This window comes from Bos grunniens, chromosome 26 (assembly GCF_055505025.1).
Source record: "Bos grunniens cultivar Pamir isolate PY7600 chromosome 26, Bosgru_T2T1.0, whole genome shotgun sequence".
Lineage (NCBI taxonomy): Eukaryota > Metazoa > Chordata > Mammalia > Artiodactyla > Bovidae > Bos > Bos grunniens.
In genome coordinates, this window is record NC_141190.1 from 10,920,585 (window position 1) to 10,937,272 (window position 16,688).

The window sequence follows — 16,688 nt, forward strand, 5'->3', positions numbered from 1 at the left end:
TCTAATGAGATTTTCCATCAAAACCCTTTCCTTCCTCTGACTCCAGTGCGAGTGTGTGTGCGCGCTCAGTCGTGTCTGACTCTCTGCAACCTCATGGATTGCAGCCCTCCAGGCTCTTCTGTCCATAGGATTTTCCAGGCAAGAATACTGGACTGGGTTGCCATTTCCTCCCCCAGGGGATCTTCCTAAGCCAGGGAAGGAACCCCAGACTCCTGTGTCTCCTGCATTGGCAGGCGGATTCTTTACCACTGCGCCACGAGTTCACGCTCAAATCCTGCTGTATCACCACACGTGTACACTTAAAAGGCACCTACTCTGGTCCACCTGGGTGACACTGATGGCGGAGCAAAATGAGAATTCCGGGCGAGGAAGGGAGGGGCAGAGTTTCAGGAGAGAAAGTGCGCTCCATCGTTTCACACTCCCTCTAGGCCGAAAGCAGAGACCCGCTTCCAACCGCGAGCTCTCTCTGGGACCACTGGAGGCCGCCGCCGCCGCCGCCGCCGCCGGGGAGAGGGAGGGGGGGCGGAGGCAGAGGCGGAGGCGGCACCCAGGGGCCCGAGCAGAGGCGGCCAGGACTATCGCAGGGGCAGTTTATTTTCTTGCCGCGGCGGTAGCAGGGACGGCTGCTGCAGGCTCGGTTTCGCCAGGCCTGCGCGTCGGGGTTTGAGGAGCCACGGCGGCGAAGAGAAGGAGGGGAGGAGCGCACCGAGACCCAACAAGTGAAAGCGGCAAAGCACCACCAGTCCGCAGAGCAGCGGAGGAGGGTCGCCGAAGCCAGGGAGCGGGCGCCTGCTCCCTGGGCGCGCTATCACCCGGCGGCACTGCCTCCTAGCAAAAGCCACCGCGGCCCGGGCTGCAGCGGCCAGACGGATGTCCAGGCCACACGGCAGGCGTGGAGAGAGCCGCTGCAGTCGCCGTGCCACGCGGGCTCGGGACATCAGAGGCTGCTGGTGAGTAGACGCGCGCGCCCGCGGGTGAGCGCGCACCGGCACAGATGCGTGTGCACGCCGGGCGCGTGTGCCACTGGCCTGGCGCGCACTCGCCCCTCTTCCGCTAGCGGCGTCCTGTCCCGGGCTTGCTCCGCGGGAGGAAAATGCGCTTTGCCAGCCGCTCACTTCCTTCCTGCCAGCCCTGCGATCGCCTGTCTCCGCCTGCGTTGCCTCTGTCCGCCCCCCGGCGGGCCCCCAGGGGTTAGTTTCACCTTGATGGGGAAAGCAGGAAGCTGTGACTCCTGGGGGGCAGGGCGGGACCCTGGCGGTGATCCATGTACCCGCGTGTGTTTCTGGTATAGACTTGGGGTGCTGCCTCGGAGACGGTTCAGAGAGCCCACCGCACTGTCTTTGGGGGTGCGTGGTGTGGGGAAGGAAGGGGCGAGGTTGGAAAAACAGGCGTCCCGGAGGGACGTGTGGCAGGTCTTTGTATCTGATGCTTACTGTTATGCCCTTGACGAGCCACTCTTAAGGCTTTTTTTTTTTTTTTTTTCCCCTCACCTGAATAACGTATAAGCCTTAACTGAAAGCCTTAATGAAATGCACAAAGTGGCATGTCACTAAAACATAATTTTCCAGAACTTTCTGAGACAACCCCACACCGCTGATAGTCAAAAGCCTAAGGTGTTGTAATTACAGACATTCAGAAATAAAGAAATAAACAAGTAATTCAGGAAGCAGAACCTGATGGAGAGGATTGAAGGAAATCTTAAGTGCTTGAGTGGCATGGGGGTGGCTTTATGGAAATCAGTGTTTGGTAGTAAGTAAAACAGAAATCTAAGTGAGCTCCGGAGAACACACTGCGTTCCAAACATCCTGCTAGCCACTGAGAATAAAATGAAGTCCTGGGTTTTAAGGCGTTTCCGACTTTATAATGGATAATCATCAGGATGCTGATCTATGATTTCATGATTCAAGGCCCTGTCAAGGTCAGTATGGCAGATTCGTTTCAGCAGTTCCGTTACACCTGAATGTTTGATTTTCTGTTTCGAGTTTAGGGGAGTAGTTTTCTATGGTGGTTTTATATAGAGATGAAGCCTGTTTTCTGTTTTTCCAAACCTTGTTTTAGTTGGCAGTCTTTGTGGGATGGATGCTAACTTGAACTTCAAAGATGTACTCTGTGACTCTGTTATAGTGGGCATTATGTAGCTTCTCTGTAAAGACCTATGTTTCCATTTAATACTGAGTCAGTGCCTTTGAGAATTAGGTTCCTCTTTACGATGTACTCCATTACATCTTTTTCATTCAGAAACTTGAGATGTTATTGGAATCCCCCTGGAAAATGAACTGGCTGCTTGTTTTCTGTTCAAGCATATATACAGCAATTTGCTTGCCTCTTGGGAATCTGCTCTTGAATATACTATTTTAACTGTAATTTATGTATCAGCTGGTTCTTGGGAATTTTAGGAAGAAACTTGTTTTCTTACACTCTTTTGTCAAGGAAGCACCATTTAAATCAGCAGGTAAAGAGTCCTACTGCTTTATCCACTGTGGTCTTCAGGGTCAGTTTCTTGCCTACTTTCATCCTGTTTCATAAGCCTCATTCCCAGTGAGAGGCTTGGAGGGAGAAATGGGAGCATCGTGGTCCCCAGGATGGAGGGGACCTCAGTAAAGAGACTTGTTCCTGGAGAGGAGACTGTTTCTGGGATTGGCTTCTGAGAAGGACTGATAAAAATAGTTAAAGAATTGTTAGCAGTAGTTATCTCTCTCTCTCTCTTTTTAAGCACAAAGAACTTAACACAGTTTGATCACATTCCTCCCTCAAGGATTCTCCTCAAACCTACTTACAGCTACAATCCAGGGAGTGAGGTTGCCTTTTACAGAGAAGGAAAGCCTGGTGATTCTTGCTTAAAATCTGAGGGGTAGAAGAAATAGTACATGCTGCCCAGAAACCACCAGGTGCCTCCCTGGCGGACACATTTACCCATTAGACACAATTTTAAACCACTGGGCTTGTGATTCTGTCTAATCCTAGCATTTTTTTTTTTTCTCGGCCCTGTGAAAAATTTAGAAGTAACTTCAGTTGAAACTACAAAAAGTGACTCATGGTCATTCTGGAAAATATGATGATCAGTTCTCTGTCTCTGGAGTCTAATATTTAAGCTGTACACTAAATATTCATTTAAATGAATACCAATTCTAGAATCTTCCCATGCTCACTATATAACTTCTTTTAATGTTGACTGTTTCTAGCCATCACTTTATAGGAATCATTAAACATTTCGTCAAAATGGAGGCAATTGATACAGTCAACTAAGACCAACTGAAGGAACAATAGCAATCCTTCTAAAACAAAAGGGAAAACCACTGTAGTGCTACCTACTGACTTGCTTATTTCAGCTGTCTGAACATGTGAGTTGTGCAACTGGATGTGTTGAGTGTACATTCAGAAATCCTGAGTTGACATCAGAATGTTCAACTCAGGAATGATCTGGATGTAGCTACATCTGGATATGCCTTTTGTCAGAAATTAGTTGGATTTCTAAGCAAATCAGGTGAACTTCTAGTACAATCCTTCATCTTCTCATGCTGAGTGGAAAAGTCACTTAAACATTTGACAAATAGCTAAGTCTTTGAAGTTCATGTTTGATTTTCTTTCTAAGTTTTAAATTAAATCTATACTATTTTGCCCATTGATATGGTTGGAAAAAAGACATTAATTCAGACCACTGGTTACTTAGCAACTTGTATTTATTAAAAGCAGCCCTGTGAGATAAGAACCAGTAATTCATATTTTTGCTTAGCTCTAGTTAGCCTTTCAAGACACTCTTGGAAATGAATGCATTGTGTGATCTTGAAAATGAAGGGTGTTATACCCCCACCTCCCCCCTTTTTTTAATAGTTCTCATTTTCCATCCTCAGTCATTGGAGGTTTACCCTGTGATTCATGATCTAATTTCAGAATGAAAGATCAGAAAGCTGACTGGAATTTGCCTAGATATTAACATTATAGTGCATATAATAAAGCAGATTTTTCTCTGTTATTCTTCCCTTTTGAAACTCCAGTCAAGCTGTTTAAGATGAGATACTTAAATATTTTTTAAGTTTTTTTCTCTTGGGCTGTGCCCAAAATAAATAAAATTTTAAAACTGCTTATCATGGTTTTGAAGTAGCACAAATACTGCTATTCTCTGCATAGTGAAACACGGCCATTCTTATCAAGTATTTATTTGGTAAGTAGGCACCGGAGCACTTGAACTAAAGTTAAAGTCATGTTCCTTTCATGTCTTATTAAGGTCCTTGAAAGCAAGGGAGTGGAAATTTGATTTTGGTAACATAGCCAATTTAAGATAGGTTTCCTGAAAGGAGTAGGTGTGAAAGAATCTTTATGGAAGGGCACTTTGGCAATTGGGTGGGGAGTGGATTGGCAAAAGGAGAGAGTACAGGTATAATCTGGTGTCAGATAATGACAGCCTAACGGAGGATCCCAGTGACACTGGGATGAAGAAGGGAGAACTTTAGACAGCCAGACATCAGGATTCTTTGTTTTATGTGGAAGAGGAGGTGTTAATCTGGGGTACATACAGTGTGGTCACACACATATTCCGCATCCACAGAACACCTCTCCACTTGATGCAAAGCATTATTTCCTCCCAAGCCATGATGTAACCTCAGAATCTTGCAAACATTTGACAAATGCTTATTAATAAAAGCATTAGTTATGAAACATGTGCCGTATGCTGGGCACTGTACTCAGCCTTTACATGTATTATCTCAAAGATGATGTAGTGGTTAGGAACGTGAACTCTTTTTGCCATTTATGAGTTATGTGTTTTGGGGGGAGTTCCTAAGTTCTCTGAGCTTCAGTTTATTTGTCTTTCAATTGGGGTGTTAGTTTTTCTCTCATGAGGTTTGGGGGAGGAGTAAATGAATAAATAGATATAAATGGAAAGTTCTAAGAAGTGTCTGACATGAGGTTAATTGCAACGTGTTTGTTATTATTATTATTAATTCATAAAACAATTTTATGCAATAGGTACAATTTTGCAGATTAAAAAACTGAAGCACAAAGAAGCTAGGTAAATTGCTCAGGGTCATTGCTCAGAGAGTGACAGAGCTGAGCATCAAACTTAGACAATCTGACTCAGTGTCTGCTTTCCTGACTTAGGTGGGGACACTTATTGGAGTGAGAAAAGTGGAGGCTTGTCTTCATGAGAGTTGGTGGTCCAATCATTTCCACTGTAGAGTTTATCGTCTCCTGTGTAGAATTAGTACCCAGATTCTTGTACAAAATTTTTGCTATTTTTCCTTGATGTTTAATGGTTTTGTAAATGGTATTTTTCATTAAATTCCTTATTAAGAAGGGTTCCAATTTGTTTTTGCCTAAAAGTTGACCTGTGTAATATATATTATATTCATTTGTGACATCCCTTCTTATACCTAGTGAACCTTTGCTGGAGGCAGGAAGATGTGTGTGTGTGTGTGTGTGAGTTGTTTTGTCATGTCCGACTCTTTGAGACCCCAGGGACTGTAGCTTGCCAGGCTCCTCTGTCCATGGGATTCTCCAGGTGAGAATACTGGAACGAGCTGCCATTTCCTACTCTAGGGGGTCTTGCTGACCCAGGGATCAAACCCAGGTCTCCTGCATTGAAGGCAGATTCTTTACCACCCGAGCCACCAGGGAAGCCCGTGTAATACGTACTACGTATCTTTTATACAATGTGTGTGTGTGCTCAGTCGCTTTAGTTGTGTCCAACTCTTTGCAACCGTATGGACCCACCAGACCTTTGCAACCCTATGGACCTAGGGATCAAACCTGTGTCTCTTGTGTCTCCTGCATTGCAGGCAGATTCTTAACCCACTGAGCTACCTGGGAAGCTACAGTGTATGTAGAGTATACGTAATATAGTGTGTACATTATATAAATGTGTGCATTATAAAAATATACATTATATGTAATATATATGCTGTATAATACATTATATTAGGGAGATATTTACATTATATATAATCACTGGATAAGGAGAGATGTTACAGATGAGTATATATATTATATTATTGGAAATGTATCCAATATTATAATAATTCCAATATTATATTATTGGAAATTATTGAAATTGTAGTTTAAAAAATTTCTATGCCATCTACCTTTATCCACTTTTTAAGAGTCTCGTATATCTCCCATTCATAAGCCATGGTGAAGTTATGATGCCATTTCATGACCATTTTTATTCGGAATATTTTAGAGTATTAATATTTTAATTTAAATATTTTAACTTGAATGTTAAAATTAAATTTAATTTTAGTTTAATTTAAATTTAATATTAAAGTTAAATATCAGCTATTCTTTGACTTGTTGAAATAATTACATCACATCTAATTATAAAAGCCCAGATCTTTTTTATAATTGGACCTGCCACTAACATTATATTATACTTCAGTTATACCTCAATTAAAAAAAAATAGATATCAGATTTTAATTAGAGGTGGGAAGACTGCTGTGGCAACAAAGAATAAAAAATTCTCAATTCCTCCACAACTTCTTTGGGAAGGAGTATGTCATCACTGATTTCAATATTTTAACATTATGTTGTTGTTGTTGTTCAGTCACTCAATTGTCTCTGACTTTTTGCATCCCCATGGATTGCAGTATGCCAGGCTTCCCTGTCCTCTACTATTTCCCAGAGTTTGCTCAAGTTCATGTCCACTAAGTTGGTGATGCTATCTAACCATCTCCTCCTCTGCAACTCTCTTCACCCTTTGCCTTCAATTTTTCACAGCATCGAGGTTTTTTCCAATGAGTTGGCTCTTCACATCAGGTGGCCAAAGTATTGGAGCTTGAGCTTTAGCAACAATCCTTCCAGTGAATATTCAAGTTCCCTTGGGATTGACTGGTTTGATCTCCTTGCAGTCCAAGGGACTCTCAGCAGTCTTTTTCAGCAGCACAATACGAAAGCATCAATTCGGCGTTCAGCCTTTTTTATGGTCCAACTATCACATTTGTACATGACCACAGGAAAAACCATAACTTGGACTATATATGGCCCTTTGTTGGCAAAGTGATGTCTTTGCTTTTTAATATGCTGTCTAGGTTTGTCGTAGCTTTCCTTCTAAGAAGCAAGTGTCTTTTAATTTCATGGCAGCAGTTACCATCCACAGTGATTTTGGAGCCCAAGAAAAGAAAATCTGTCACTGCTTCCACTTTTTTTCCCTTCTATTTGCTGTGAAGTGATGGGAACAGATGCCGTGATATTAGTTTTTTTTAATGTTGAGTTTTAAGTCAACTGTTTCACTCACCTTTTTCAAGGTGAGGCTGTTTAGTTCCTCTTCACTTTCTGCCATTAGAGTGGTATCATCTGCATATCTGAGATCATTGATATTTCTCCCTGCAATCTTGATTCTAGCTTATGACTCATCCAGACCAACATTTCACATGATGTAGTCTGCATATAAGTTAAATAAGCAGGCTGACAATATACAGCCTCGTACTCCTTTCCCAATTTTGAACCAGTCGTTCTATGTAAGGTTCTAACTGTTGCTTCTTGACCCGCATACAGGTTTCTCAGGAGACAGATATTGTAGTCTGGTGTTCCCATCTCTTTAAGAATTTTGCACAGTTTGCTGTGAATCACACAGTCCAAGGCTTTCTCACAGTCAATGAAGCAGAAGTAGATTTTTTTCTGGAATCCCCTTGCTTTTTTTATGGTCCAACGAATGTTGGCAATTTAGTCCTTATAATTATTTGTTCTCATAAATAACTTTCAGAAATTTGTAACTCATTGTTTTTTTCTAAAGAGGCAAAAACTATTCTTGGTCTTGTGTAAAAAGTTCATGGATACTATTTAGTTGAGGAATATTTTTTAAATCTGACTTTTAAAAATATAGCCTGCGCTGTTTGATTTTACCCTTTTGTGTAAGTAATTATTTAACTGAAGTCCAGTTTATTTAAAGGAACTGTTTTAAAAATTTGTGAGTTTAAACTTGATTAAGGATGAAACACTTTGAGTTTTGATGAATTTGGTGTTTTGTTTTTACACTTTTGCTATACTTAGGTTTCAGCAGTACTGCAGTAACTGAACCAAAGATTCAACCCAGACTCATATAAGAGATAACCGTTCAGAGACCCATCACAAATTATTCACTTTGATTGCTTCACTTGACTTGACTCTGGTTTATCTGGAAACAGGTGGCCAGTGATGAGTCATTTTTAACCCTTCTAGGCCCCAGTTAACACTCCCTGCCTGTTTTGTCTTCCCAGGTACTTAGAGGTACACTCTAAGGCACCTCTGAGGGTGGGTCTCTGGGGGAGTATTACATTTCAGACTTGAATGGCTAGGCCAATAATCAACTGTGCACCTTTTCATTAAAAGCAGAAAGAAAACTGTAATCACTAATGGCCATCTTGGTTAACTTCTGCTCATCTAAGGACCCTGTAATTTTATTTAACCTGTTGCTGGAGCCTTGTCTTTTAACTCTGGGAGCATGAATTTCAGCCACTGGGAAGAAATATGGGGAGGCCTTCATGCCTGTGGGTTCCTGCTTCAGTCATCTGATGGGTTGACTCCAATTTTTTTTTCCAATCTGTTTTGTCCTTGAAAGATTGGCTTTTAAGTCGTTCCATAGGTAAATTTTCTTTAATGGGAAGAATAATTGGAAGTGGTGAATGGAATGAGGTTAGAAAAGAGAAACCTGGAATAAATCTTCATACATTCCTGTTTTTGTAAAAATGGGGCAGAGAAACTGCTTACTGAACCATTATACCTCTTTAAGGGGGAAAAAAAATGAAAATCATTTGGAGTCAGTAGTGGGCGTGGAACTTTTTTGTCCAAATGTTGAAAAGTTCAAGAAATTCAAATATGGCTTTGAAAGAAATGTAAATGACATTCTTAGGAGATCAAGGTTCTTTTTCTTTCCTCAGAGTGTTAGTGAAAGTGTTAGTCACTCAGTTGTGTCCGACTCTTTGTGACCCCATGGACTGTAGCCCACCAGGCTCCTCTGTCCATGGAATTCTCCAAGCAAGAATACTGGAGTGGGTAGCCATTTCTTTCTCCAGGGGATCTTCCCGACCCAGGGATCGAACCCAAGTCTCCTGCATTGCCGGCAGATTCTTTACCATCTGAGCCACAAGGGAAGCCCTTCTTTTGGTCAAGTGTAATATTATTGAAAGACTTAGAAAAGTCACTAAGGCAGTGCATCTCAAACTGTCTCAAAAAACCAGAATGACTTCCATGCCACCCCTGTAAGTTTAAAAAAATTTTTTTGTTTTATTTTTTGGCCATGTAGTATGTGGGATCTTAGTTCCCCAACTGGGAACGGAACCTGTGCCCCTGCATTTCATAGCCCCTGGACCACCAGAGAAGTCCTCCCATAGGTTATTTATTTTTCAGTAAGTCTAGACTGGGCCCGGGAGACTTCTTTTAACGACCTTTTCAGAGAATTCTGATGCAGGTGGTCCATAAACCATACTTAGAGGAAAACCTATTTAGAAGCTAAATTTAATTTCATATTCAGATTTGTGCTTCTGTTTTTAAGTTTTATGCATTTATTCCTCTGACTTTCATATACATTTTTATGGAATAACATGTGTCAATGCTGCCTTGGGGTTTTTATAATGGCACCCAATACTGTGTTTTATTTCCTTATTACTACCTATTTTTAAATAGATGAAATCAGAAAACCACAGAGTTGGTGGGAAGTTTTAGAAAGGATGTCGAACCTTCTGAATGGCGGATGTTGGGGTAGGACAGAGAGGGTTTGATCAAAAAGAGAAGTAGAGGAAGCCATATATTGCGAAGCAGTGGAAAACAAAGTCAATAGTGCACAGCACCGAGGGCTGGCAAGAGTGTTTGGACCTCTTCTGGTAGGCAGTAGGTTGCCAGTTGCTTTTTTGAGCAGGGGACTAACCTGACGCAAACAAGCCTTACTCTTGGGCAAGGGACACCTGATACCTGGTCCAGAAGAGAGGATTCATGAAGGGCAGAAGGGAGCAGGTGAGCACTTAGGCCTTGATTTTAGCAGGACTGACTGAAAGGTTCATGAAGCAGAATTGTCCCAAGCTGTTTTCCTTAAGGCCTTTGGCCAGTAAATTGCTGTCTCCAGCAGCCGCAGTGGTGGTGGCACAGTGTTAGAGTCCACCTGCCAACAGAGGAGACGTGGGTTTGATTCCTGGGTCAGGAAGATCCCCTGGAGAAGGAAATGGCCACCCACTCCAGTATTCTTGCCTGGAAAATTCCATGGACAGAGGAACCTGGTGGGCTACAGTCCACGGGGTTCACAAAAGACTCAAAGGTGACTTTACTAAACAACAGGCAGCTAGCTGCATGTTATGGTGTAACATCAAGGTCACCCAGCCCAGCCGTCAGGACATATAGTCTCTCTCAGCTTTGAGAGCCCTTGAGTAACTATATATTTCAACTAGTATCACTGCCATACCATGGTTGGGCATGAGTCTCACATTAGACCAGGGAAATAGACTCAGGGAATAATTGGTCAGAACCCATACATCTAGAAACTGGCAGGGCTGTACTAAAACTCTGGAGCTACCTACTTATGATGTATAGGCTCTTTTTTAAAAAAAGTATTATTTGATTATAAAGTGATACATATCTGTAACAAATTATGTTGAAAGTGAAAGTGTTAGTCTCTCAACTGTGTCCGACTCTTTTCGACCCCCTGTACTTTAGCTCACCAGGCTCCTCTGTCCATGGAATTCTCCAGGCAAGAATACTGGAACAGGCCACCATTCCCTTCTCCAAGGTATCTTCTCAACCCAGGGATCGAACCAAGGTCTCCCATATTGCAGGCAGATTCTTTACCATCTGAGTCACCAGCTGAAAACAGTCCAGTGTATGTTGTTCAACTTTTTTCTTGCAAACACCAACATACATTAAATACATATGTATTAGGAATACAAGATGGGAGTTGTGTTATTTTATAACTTGCTTTTTTTTCACTTGATGCTGTAACTCGGACAACTTCCTGGTTCAGAGCATACAGATGTAAGTCTTTTCTGATGGCTTCATTTACTATAGAAATTTTTTTTTCAAATAACCTGCATATTTCCATTTCCTCCTACATATTTCAGTTTCCAGAATTGTAATATGTTTAAGCTATTCTGCATTGATCTAGAGCAAATGTGTATTTGAGTGTGTGTGTGTGTGTATGTGTGTGTGTTATTAGTGTATTATTGGGCAGGACAGTCTATGGGAAAACTTGGAATTGCTGGGTCAACAGAAACATGTACTATTTTTTAAATAGCCAATTTTTCTTCCAGTCTTCAATATTAAGTATGATGGATCATGTAAAGTTTATCAAATAAATGAAAATACCATTTCAAATTCATAGTTTCATAATTACTAGTGAAATTAACATCTTTCACATGTTGCTTAGCCATTCATAGTTCTCTTATGACTTGTTCATTTGCCTGTTTTTATTCAACTTTTTATCTCTTTCTTACTGTTACCCAAATATGCCTTATAGTTTAGACATAGCCGGTATTATATATATTGCATGTCATGCAAACTTTTTTTCCTTTTGTTGTCCTTTGTTGAAGGAATTGTTAAAGTACTAGCTGAACATTTTACAAATATTTAATTTTAAGTAATTTCAGACTTACAGAAAACTGCAAAAATAGTACACAGAGTTTCTGTGTATCCTTTACCCATTTCCCCCAAATTTTAACACCTCATTAATCATGGTAGTTATCAAAATAGGATACTAACATTGTTACAGTACTATAATGTCTAGTCTACAGATCTTATTCCCGTTTCACCAGTGTCCTCCTGGTCCAGAGTCCCATCCAGGATCACACATGGCATTTTGCTGTCACGTCTTCTTAGTCCCTTTTGGTCAGAAATGGGAATCCCTCAGCCTTTGTCTGTCTTTCATCATCTTGACACGTTTTCGGAACACTGGCCAGTTGTTTTGTAGAAAATCCCTCAATATAGGTTTGTCTTATATTTCTTCATGAGTGTATGACTAAGAGTGTGGCTTAGTCTGGAAATAGCCAAAAATATCTGCCTGAGGAAGAGATGCTTAAACTAACCCTGGAAGGATACAGAGGAAGTAAATGTGTGAAATGAGGGTACAGAGAAGGCTGGTGGTTTGGCAGCTGGATCAGGCCCAGCTCTGTGGGACCTTTTAAAGATATGTGATGTTGACAGTGATGGGAAGCTGTTAAAGGGTTTTAAGGGAAGAAATGACAATATTTGAATGCCATGCCGGTTGTATGTAGAATTAAACAAAGAGGGACATGATGGAAACAAATAGACCAATTAGAAGGCTATTCTAGTGATGCAGACATAATAAAAAGTGACACAGATTAGGCTCCTCTGAAGAAAGATGGTGAGAAAATGCAGATTTGAGAGTTATCTTGGAGGGTGACTCAGTAGATATGAGCGATAGAATGGATGTGGATTGAGGGAGGAAGGAGATGTATGGCAACTATTTCCAGGTTTTCCCGGGTTTGTGTAACTGATTGGATGTTGATGGCATTCACTGAAATACAGGAGAAATCTCTTCTGAAGTCAGATGCTTCACCATCTCTGCTCCCCTTACATGCCAACATTCACAGTATCTTTGCCTGCTTGTGCTCCTGCATCCCAGTCTGTCCACTTCACTTCCAAGCTCTATGTATTTTCCCCTCAGAATCTCTCCCAGTAGCTATTTATCCTTCTACATTCTTTTTACCACTCTCAGTCCAGTCCTGCGGTACCTCAAACACAGTTGCATCCTTGCCTCCTTTCTGAATTGCCAGTATCTTTTTTTCTATGTAAGTTTACCCATCATTCACAGACTCTGTTTTTTTCAGCTTCATTGAGGTATTATTAACAGTGTTAGGTGCTCAGTCATGTCCAACTCTTTGCATCCACATGGACTGAAGCCTGTCAGGGACCTCTATCCATGGAATTCTCCAGGCAAGAATACTGGAGGGGGTAGCCATTCCCTTCTCCAAGCGATCTTCCCAACCCAGGGATGGAACCCAGGTGTCCTGCATTGCAGGCAGATTCTTTACCACCTGAGCCACTAGAGATTACTTCATTTGAATAAATAATGTACTATGTGTCTAGTTTGGGCGGATCACTTTATTGAGCAGAGTTGAGAATTAGACAAGAAGCTAAGCAAAACTGAAGAGATTCAGGGTCAGGTTGCCTCATGATAAAAAGAAACTGTCCTTGTCATACTCCTTACATAAAAATAAATTGCACAGATCAAAGGTATTCATTAAAAAATAACTAACCATAAAATTACTAGGAGAAAAAGATTGGTAGACATATTTAAAATTTTTATCATTAGTGAGTTTGAAGACCCTCTAAAGAATGATGTATAACCCAGATATCATCAAGGAAAAATAGATCGATTAGGCTAAAACTTTAAAAATTTGGTACAAAAATTAAACAATCTTCAACAAAAACTCCAACTAAACTAATAAATATAGAATAATGATATAGAAGGACAGACTTTTTCAAACTCTACAGAAATAACTGCTTCAGGAATGAATCATCTTTGAACGCTGAAATGAATAGGCAAAAGTATATTTGCATTTCTCAAAGTAACTCGCTATAAGATACTTTGTAATTATAAGAGGAAAACTAGTGTCTTTACAGGGAAGAAACCTGGCAGATGTAAGTTAGGTGATCGAATTTGACATCGGGTAACAAGGCAAATCGGTGTCCTCCTGAAGTACTGAGAAGAATACGTCACCACTTCTGAGGTATTTTTGCCCCCAAAATGCATAACTACCTGTTGTATTTTGTATTTGTAGCACTTACCACAGTTTTAATGATTTATTTGTGCAGATGGTTAATATCTTAGCATCTCTCTGCTCAACTTCCTGCCTCTAGCAGAATATAAGTTTCATAAGATGAATAGTGTCTGAATCTTTTCTCACTAGCTCCTAACATGAAGTAGGAGCTTTATAAATAATGTTGAATCAGTCAATGAATGAATGAATTTACTTAGAGGTAATACTGTACAAAAAAGATCTTCACGACCCAGATAATCATAATGGTGTGATCACTCACCTAGAGCCAGACATCCTGGAATGTGAAGTCAAGTGGGCCTTAGAAAGCATCACTACGAACAAAGCTAGTGGAGGTGATGGAATTCCAGTTGAGCTATTTCAAATCCTGAAAGATGATGCTGTGAAAGTGCTCCACTCAATATGCCAGCAAATTTGGAAAACTCAGCAGTGGCCACAGGACAGGAAAAGGTCAGTTTTCATTCCAATTCCAAAGAAAGGCAATGCTCATACTACTGCACAATTGCACTCATCTCACATGCTAGTAAAGTAATGCTCAAAATTCTCCAAGCCAAGCTTTAGCAATACGTTAATGATGAACTTCCAGATGTTCAAGCTGGTTTTAGAAAAGGCAGAGGAACCAGTGATCAAATTGCCAACATCTGCTGGATCATGGAAAAAGCAAGAGAGTTCCAGAAAAGCATCTATTTCTGCTTTATTGACTATGCCAAAGCTTTTGACTGTGTGGATTACAATAAATTGTGGAAAATTCTGAAAGAGATGGGAATACCAGACCACCTGACCTGCCTCTTGAGAAACGTGTATGCAGGTCAGGAAGCAACAGTTAGAACTGGACATGGAACAACAGACTTGTTCCAAATAGGAAAAGGAGTAGGTCAAGGCTGTATATTGTCACCCTGCTTATTTAACTTCTGTGCAGAGTACATCATGAGAAACGCTGGGCTGGAAGAAGCACAGGCTGGAATCAAGATTGCCAGGAGAAATATCAGTAACTTCAGATATGCAGATGACACCACTCTTATGGCAGAAAGTGAAGAGGAACTCAAAAGCCTCTTGATGAAAGTGAAAGAGGAGAGCAAAAAAGTTGGCTTAAAGCTCAACATTCAGAAAACAAAGATCATGGCATCTTGTCCCATCACTTCATGGCGAATAGATGGGGAAACAGTGTCAGACTTTATTTTGGGGGGGCTCTAAAATCACTGCTGATGGTGATTGCAGCCATGAAATTAAAAGACACTTACTTCTTGGAAGGAAAGTTATGACCAACCTAGATAGCATATTCAAAAGCAGAGACATTACTTTGCCAGCAAAGGTCCATCTAGTCAAGGCTATGGTTTTTCCAGTAGTCATGTATGGATGTGAGAGTTGAACTGTGAAGAAAGCTGAGCACCAAAGAATTGATGCTTTTGAACTGTGGTGTTGGAGAAGACTCTTTTGAGAGTCCCTTGGACTGCAAGGAGGTCCAACCAGTCCATTCTAAAGATCAGTCCTGGGTGTTCTTTGGAAGGACTGTTGCTAAAGCTGAAACTCCAATACTTTGGCCACCTCATGCAAAGAGTTGACTCATTGGAAAAGACTCTGATGCTGGGAGGGATTGGGGGAAGGAGGAGAAGGGGACGACAGAGGATGAGATGGCTGGATGGCATCACCAACTCGATGGGCATGAATTTGAGTGAACTCTGGGAGTTGGTGATGGACGGGGAGGCCTGGAGTGCTGAAATTCATGGGGTCGCAAAGAGTCGGACACGACTGAGCGACTGAACTGAATTGAACTGAATACTTGTGGGAAAGAGGTAGTTAACCTTGGAACTGTTGAGTTCTCACTCAATCCCAGTTGGATGCCATGGTGAAAGTGGCTGGAGTGAAGACACAGTGCTCAGACTAAGCCTTAATTGAAGCCTTGAAAGAAACATGGAATAATTAAGAGAAAAGACTTAACATAAAGTGTGTTAAAAGAAAAAGCTAGCTTAAAATTCAACATTCGAAAAACTAAGATCATGGCATCCGGTCCCGTCACTTCATGGCAAATAGATGGGGAAACAATGGAAACAGTGACAGACTTTATTTTCTTGGGCTCCAAAATCACTGTGGATGGTGACTGCAGCCATGAAATTAAAAGACACTTGCTCCTTGAAAGAAAAGCAATGACACACCTAGACAGCATATTAAAAAGCAGAGACATAACTTTGCCTACAAAAGTCCATATAGTCAAAGCTATTGTTTTTCCAGTAGTCATGTGCAGATGTGAGAGCTGGACAGTAAAAAAAGGCTGAGTGCTAAAGAATTGATGCTTTGAAACTGTGGTGCTGGAGAAGACTCTTGAGAGTCCCTTGGCCTGCAAGGAGGTTAAACCAGTCCGTCCTAAAGGAAATCAGTCCTGAGTATTCATTGAAAGGACTGATGCTGAAGCTGAAGCTCCAGTACTTTGGCCACCTGATGGGAAGAGCTGACTCATTAGAAAAGACCCTGATGCTGGGACAGATTGAAGGCAAGGGGAGAAGGGGGCGATAGAGGATGAGCCGGTGGGATGGCATCACCGACTCAATGGACATGAGTTTGAGCAAGCTCCGGAGATGGTGAAGGACAGGAAACCTGGCGTTCTGCAGTCTATGAGGTCGCAAAGAGTCAGACACGACTGAGTGACTGAACAGCAAAGGTGAGGGAAGTGGGAGGAGAAAGGAACTACCTCTACTTCATTTAAAATGAGGCAGGAGTTTGTTCTAGAGTAGGTACTGTTCAGCTGATCAAGGCCAGGCATTTAGAGGTTATTGGTAACTGTCTTAGAGAACTTTTTCCTAATGCACTGAGCCTTAGGTTTCAATGAACATAAAGATCTTCTGGGGCGCTTGATAAAAATAGAGATCTGTGGGGCACCCTTTCCAGAAATTCTGACTCGGTGAGGCATAGAAATCTGTTTCTTGTTAACAACCACCCTCCTCCTCTACTGAGTAATTATGCTGCAGGTGGCCCAGGAACCACACTCAGAGGAAACTACATCA

General features: G+C 41.5%; 1 protein-coding gene across 10 annotated transcripts in view; it reads left to right on the forward strand.

The window, feature by feature from the left end:
• Positions 1 to 324: 324 nt before the first annotated feature.
• STAMBPL1 (STAM binding protein like 1) overlaps positions 325 to 16,688 on the forward strand; it is a 53,290-nt gene continuing 36,926 nt past the window's right edge. The window contains exon 1 of one of the 10 annotated variants that reach the window (XM_086378452.1): positions 325 to 950. The gene's annotated coding sequence lies outside the window, so the exon portion shown is untranslated. Of the gene's footprint in view, positions 1,919 to 9,713; positions 9,920 to 16,688 lie in introns of those variants that run through there. The other 9 variants (XM_086378447.1, XM_086378446.1, XM_086378454.1 and 6 more) reach the window with 9 other exon arrangements.